The 7,322-nt window shown below is 36.2% G+C and overlaps 1 pseudogene; it reads right to left on the minus strand.

Annotated features, from left to right (window-relative positions):
- Positions 1–6,906: 6,906 nt before the first annotated feature.
- LOC128920810 (small nucleolar RNA U3) lies at positions 6,907–7,087 on the minus strand (annotated as a pseudogene).
- Between the last annotated feature and the right edge of the window lie 235 nt (positions 7,088–7,322).

The following is a 7,322-nucleotide window of genomic DNA, read 5'->3' on the forward strand; positions in this document are numbered from 1 at the left end:
CCTCAGTGCTTGTGACCTATTTTTTACTGAAAGTTACAAGAAGATCTCGCAGATATTTTAAAGAAACTCAGCGGTGATGTTTTCCTTATAATAGTGTATCTCTGTGGCAAAAATGGATAAAATCGGGTCAATACTTCTTCAGCCACTATGCACCTGATATACGCCATTTTAAAGTTCCGATGGATTTTATAGCGTATATATCGGCTAATATGTATAATAATAATATAATATACAGTTGAACTTCCCTAACTCGAATCACCATAATCCACAAAATATACTTCGAGCTAGAGAAACTTCCGCGTTATGTAAGGTAATTTGTATGAAATTTGACTTCTATTGTCAATTCAAGAGTTCGAGTTATGGAGAACTTCGTGTAATAGAAGTTCGAGTTAAGGAAGTTCCACTGTAGTTGAAATTCGTCCAGGAATCATGTCAGCTTTCATGTACTATATATAATGATATTCCCTACTCTAGAGTACTTTATTCCAAATATTTGAGTCAAATTATCTGGGTTGCATTATCTTAATACAATTAATTAAATAAATTGCGAGAGTATCTTCTATAATGTTCCGTTACACCCGAACTTAGCCCTCTCTTACTTCTTTTTGGTTTGTCATTTTTTCAATTTTAATATAACTATATCACAAATAAATTCGGACACTTTCACAGTTATATTTAATGTGCTATATACCATTATATATATACACACACACGCATTCAAATAAGTAACTCATACGCCTTGACGTACCTCACCATTATCTTAGAGGTACGTTAGGGCGTATGAGTAACTTTTTGAATATGTACCTCAGTCAAATAATTATATGTGCAAAATTGGTTTTCTCTATAACTTATGTTCTACTAATGGTACGGCAAAAATTTTTGGTATGCATATTTTCTTGTAATTATCTTATGGCTTAGCGTCATTTAAAAAGTTCATGCCCGCACCGTATTTATAGTACCATTATTTCTAATGAAGTAAGTCGCAACTTACGTATTAAATATTTATATGTGCAAAATGAACTATTTGTGTTCTGATTGGTGCCAAGTAAACATATCAGTAGAAAATGCGGAGATACAATTTTTTAAGTAAGTAACAGTACATGATTAAAATTTTAAGACGAAAAAAGTAAATTACTTTTTTTGAATTTGTAGGAAAATGCCACGTGGTACTGAATTATCAGATGAGGCCCGTAGATTGTGTAAAGGAAATAGTCAATCTGGAATGAAAGTTGGCCAAATTGCTTTTTCTGTAAAGAGGCATCGGAACACAATAACACACTTTCTGAAAAATCCAGATGAGTATGGAGTTACTAAGCATGGTGGTCGTACAGGTACTAGTGATGGCAGGACCAAAGGGCGGATTCAGCAGTTAGCAAGCAATAGCCATATGAGTTGCAGGCAAATAAAAGTGGAACTTGGTCTAGATGTGACTAAACAACGTGTGCATCAAATTATAAGAAAAGATGTATGCCTTAAATATGAAAATCGAGTGCCTAAGCCTTGCCTAAATCAACGTCATAAAAATGAACGAATTGCATTTTATGAAAAGTATAAATTTTGGAATGAAGAATTCGAATCTGTGGTATTCAATGACGAAAAAAAATTTTAATTTGGATGGTCTTCATAAATATTGGAGGGATTTAAGACGCCCACGGTTCACGGTTGTTGGAAAACGAACTCCTTGATTTTGCTGATGATTTACATAGCGATGAGTGGAATTTTCAGCAAGACAAAGCACCGATCCATGTTGCGAAGAAGAAAAAGGCGTTCTTTAATTCTCGGAAAATTGGATTGCTGGAGTGGACTGCCTTAAGTACTGATCTGAATCCGATCGAGGATCTATGGGGAATTCTTTCAGGTAAAATGTATGCATCTTCCAAGCAATATGACAGCCTGAAGGAACTTAAGCATGCCATTTTGGCCGAATGGGACAAAATTGATATGTTTGTGCTAAAAAAAACTGGTGGTGTCAATGCCTCATCATGTCCAATTGGTGAAGATACATAAAGATAACACAATCCCTTATTAACAAATTCAAAACTATTTCATTTATAAATAAAAAGATATGTAGTTGGATTGAAATAATTTTTGCACATATAATTATTTGATATGGAAATTTCATAAAGTATTTTAATTTAGAAAAATAATTGAATATAATTTTGTTATGTAATGTTTAGTTCTTGAGTTTTAGTAGCGTAATACATGAATTTCATTTATCGAAGCAATTTGTTGCGAAAGCTACTCGGTTTATGCAACGAATATGAACATTTTTCATGTAATTTTCAATACAGAAAGTGTCATGAACCTTTTCAGCTGCTCTCTATAAATGCGAATAACTGAGATTTATTTTCAGACATGACATCTGTGCACTCTCAAGGCAGAAATAAAAGAAGAAAATGTATTTTATTGTAATTTAGGCTGTTATAAATTTAAAGAATTTTTTGTTGTTATTCTTGCTGGCTATTTGAGAACTAAAGACAAGCAGGCGTTAACTGCAGCTATGCTTTGTTATTATGCAAGTCTTACTGTGTGTGTTTTCTATGCGAACATGCATTTTCCAAATTTATTGTATTCAAACACACACACATAAATATTATAAATATTTCATAAGGGAAGCACAACAAGTTTCGAATTTCGAATTTCGTTGAACTAATTATGCTAGTCAAGCCTTGCATTGCTTATGCAATGGAAGCCAAATGAAAAAAGGCAATCTATTTCTAGTTTTCATTTTCTTTTTTGCTTTAGTTTAAATTTATAACTTGCCACCGCGCGCTCTCGCCCCAGTTGTCTTCCGTTGCCGTTGCTGCGATAACTTAATTTCGTCCGATGTTCGTTGTATGGGCAAAGTAATAAAATACATTTTCAGCACATAAATTACATATTTTGCTTTTTGCACACACCAAACACACACACACACTAGCCACACTCGTTCGTTCACCAGTGTCTTGCTAAAAAATTGAATTCTCTAGAGATAAATTGTAATTCGTTTTAAATTTTATTACGCTTATAAATACAAGAGTTTATAGCCAATCGAGGGTCGCCGAGAGCGAGCAAAGGGTAACAAGAGCGAATGAGCAGCAATAGATGGAGGGAGTGAGTAAAAGGAGGAAATGCAACACTGTTTTTAGGGTGAGTAGCGGGAAGCTTATTGTCACAACAAACATCAACAAGCAATAAGCAATGCAAGTGAGCACACAAACACACACACTCACACTCATACTCAAGCATAGACAACCGCATGCATTTCCGTGTATCGCTTGTATTGTTGAGTGTTAATATCCTTGTGTGTGTATGTGTGTATGCCATTGTATTTTACCATAGCCAATATAAATACCAACAGTCCCATACCAGCAGTCAGTCGATCGGTTACTTGACAGTCGTCCTTGTTGCCTTTGTTTTGCTTCAATTTATTTAATACAATTCACTTGCCATAAATTACATGTACACACACGCACACTCGTACCTAGAATGCATAAATAAGCGCACGTTTATATGTGTGTATGCCAATACAAGCATGCATATATGCATTATATGCAGTGGTGGTGAGAAAAATAGCACTGCGGCTACTACTTCTTTGCTTTTTCTTGAAATATAGAAGAGCTTGCAATTTTTTTCGAACTTGTTTGCTGTAATATATATTTAATTGTAAAAGACAGAGTTCTCGTTTGAGCCATATATTCGACATAAAGTTCAATAGAATAACGAAAATCATCATATATAGTATATGAGGGATGATGTAATTCCTGAACCGATTTCCCTAATTTCCACCACCAACATACATTATATATATATATGCTATGTGCTTACTTAATTTGGCTAAGATATATCACATATTAACCGATTTATAAGCGTTTAAGCCCATCGTATTTTTGAAAATCCTATAATTAGGTATATGGGAGCTAGGGGAAGATATGACCCGATTTCACTGATTTTTGACACGGAGACATATTATTAGAAGAAAATTATTTCCTCTGAATTAAATCAAGATATCTGAGAGATGAACCGACATTTTCGGTGAAAAATTACCATAAGACACGAAGTTCTTCATATTCGATAATCGAGGCATTGAAAAGTTATAGTCCGATTTTTTTTCACAAGTGAAGCCACGGATCATATACAATATTTGTGTAAACTTTTATTTCGCTATCTTCATTGGTTCCCTATGTATATATTATAAAGTGAAGGAATAAGATGCAATTCAAAATTGAGTTATATGGGAATTAGTCGTGGTTGTGAACCGATTCGCCCATTTTTTATCCGTGTTATCAGGGTGTCAAGAAAGTATTATATACCGAATTTCATTGAAATCTGTCGAATAGTTCCTGAGATATGATTGTTGATCCATATTTGGGCGATGCCACGCCCATTTTTCAATTTATAAAAAAATCTCAGTGCAGCTTCTTTCTGCTATTTCTGCTACAAAATTTAGTGTTTCTGTCGTTTTTCTTTAGTGAGTTAACCCACTTTTAGTAATTTTCGACCTAACCTTTGTATGGGAGATGGGCGTGATTATTATCCGATTTCAACTCTGTTCATGGTGTGTGGTGGGGTACGTAAAGGAACCGACTGCAGAAAGTTTGGTTTATATAGCTTTATTGGTTTGCGAGATATATACAAAAAACCTATTTAGGTTTCCTCAGTAAAACTACATCCAAATATGCTCCTTCTTAGTGCGATCCTTGTGCCAAAATTTTTTTTGGTCCGATTTCGCCCATTCACCAACTGTCTCATGGTGCCAAGGAATATGTATACCAAGTGTCATTTAGATATCTCAATTTTTACTCAAGTTATCGCTTGCACAGACGAACGGACAGACGGACGGATGGACAGACATCCAGATTTCAAATCTAATCGTCACTCTGATCAGTTTGGTATATATTACCCTATATCTAACTCGTTTAGATTTAGGTGTTAAAAACAACTGTTATGTGAACAAAACTATAATACTCCCTTTAGCAGCTTTGTTGCGAGAGTATAATAATTAAAAGGTTAGGTTAGGTTAGGTTTTTCTGGTTGGCCAAAGCCACACATGGACCAGTTTTGGTCCTTTGAGGAGTAGTCATCCATTAGGATGCCTGCGCTTGTCGCGAAGGTTCTGAAGGTTTTACTAAAGGTACCTCCTCCAGATTCTCGTACAGAGTTCTCACAAGAGATGCGCCATTATTTCCCCTATACCATGCTCTTGACATTTCCAGCAATCATCATGATCCGTCAGCCACATCTTACAGGCTGTCACCATGTGCTGCCACCAGTCAGTGACCGGTGAGAATTCCAACCATGGTCCGACAGTTCCTTCTATCGAGCCACAGTAGGAATTTTGTTTATTCCTGGACTACCAATTTACACATGGCTTTAGCTGTTTTGTACCCCAGTATATTTTTGCAGCCCGTTATGATCTTCCTTGCCATGCTCCTATCCAAATCGTCGTATAGACAATGCATGGGTTTGCCAATGTTGGTTTGGGTGTTTCCGTATGACAGTTGTACACCACTTTTGGCAATCCCATCTACAATCTCATTGCACTCAATGCGTTTGTGACATGGTACCCAGTATAAATGAAGTCCACTTGTTCCTGGCAACTCCGTTTACTGCCACCCTGAGACTCAATACACTTTTGACAGCGATGTGATACGAGGTTATTGCCTTGATCGCTGCTTGACTGTATACGTAGATATTAACTACAGAGTAGCCTGCTGTTACACTTGATTCGCGCTCTGCGGTTTTCCCAATAACAAATACCTCCGCTTGAAATATACTGCAGTAATTCGATAGTTTTGCTGCTTTACACTTAACTCCGAATAGTATATCCCCGCGCCTGCCCCGTCTTCCATTTTCAAGCCATCCGTATAGATATCTAGTGTGTTGCGTGTAGATGTCGTACCCTTACCGCAACCATATTCTTCTATGTTCCCATTTGAAGATTGATCAAGTAGTCGGTACCAGCCAGACCGCTTTTTTCCACCGAGCTATGCCCAAAGGTCCTGAATGTAAATTCTCTTCCCGCCGTCGTCCCTCTGATTTTGCCTCGCAGTTATCAGCAAAGAGATCTAAAGACGGCAGGTTTAGTATCCATTCAAGAGCCAACGTAGTAGTGATCCTTAGAGCCCCACCCGTTCCATTGGCTTCAGATAGGTTGATTTCCGTAGGCCGTCGATCCTCTGTGTAGCACCAGTGTATAAGAGAGGGAGAAAGACCCTAGGTAGTCCCAAGCATCTACCTCTAGGTATTTAGTGCGACCCTTCGGCGAGAGTTCCGTTTCATTTAACAAGGGAAAACTGCCAGAATCTTATAGTTTCTGGTTCAAATCGCTTAGCCAACGTCATTACAAGACTGTGGAGTCTATATAATCGGAACGAATCTTTATTTTTTCCGTTTGACGACTGTCAAGCACTACAACAACAACAATCGTTTTTTTACAAACAATATGCTACAAATTATTCTAATGAAAGGAAAATATATATTTCAATTTAAAAAGTGCGTGGAGTCCCTACGCGCGGAATAAGTTATACTTCTTAGTAATATTCCAAGAAAGGCATATCATGTTGTATGAAAGAAAACTAGCGAGAGGAAAAGGATAAAAATATGGAGTGACCAACACTTTATTAAAATCACATTTTATAAATTTATTATGCACATTTTATAAAGCAAAGTCCAAATCAATTATCATTTCTGGGTTCTGACGGATTGATATCTATAATATTTATAATTCGATTATGCTAACTAAAATACGATATGAAATGTCTTACATCTATTTTATCTATATTTCTCGCGAATACCGCATCAATAGTCGTACCTACTTTTGTCGTAGGATCCTTTCTTCCATTGATCATTTCTAATGAAAATTTCTCTCTGAGGAAAGCCAGTAATGGTTCAGCTTCTGGCAATGAGAAATTTACATTGAAATCTCCCGCAAGGAGTACCAACATCATTTCTAATATGTCACAAGACAAAATTAAAAATAAAGTTCATAAACCTCACGCTGTCAGATAAAACGATATACCTCCTCATCGCGGGTGCTAATACTTTCGATTTGCAAAGATAGTAAATGAAGACTGGCTACAGAAATAATCCTGTGAAGTATAGTCTTAACTTTTCAACGGCCAACACAGAGTATTTCTACCAAAAGTCACACAAAATAGTTGAGAATTCGCAGAAATGAAACAGAAACGAAAGAAAAATAATGCGCAAGCATACAAACATACATATGTGTAAACATGTGAATATGTCACCAACCAAAAATTTAAACATGGTTCTACAAAAACAAGAATTGCTCAAATAGCATAAGCATGGCAAGTGCTTTAAGTTCTTTACTTTACTCTCAT

The sequence above is a fragment of the Zeugodacus cucurbitae genome, chromosome 3 (assembly GCF_028554725.1).
Source record: "Zeugodacus cucurbitae isolate PBARC_wt_2022May chromosome 3, idZeuCucr1.2, whole genome shotgun sequence".
Lineage (NCBI taxonomy): Eukaryota > Metazoa > Arthropoda > Insecta > Diptera > Tephritidae > Zeugodacus > Zeugodacus cucurbitae.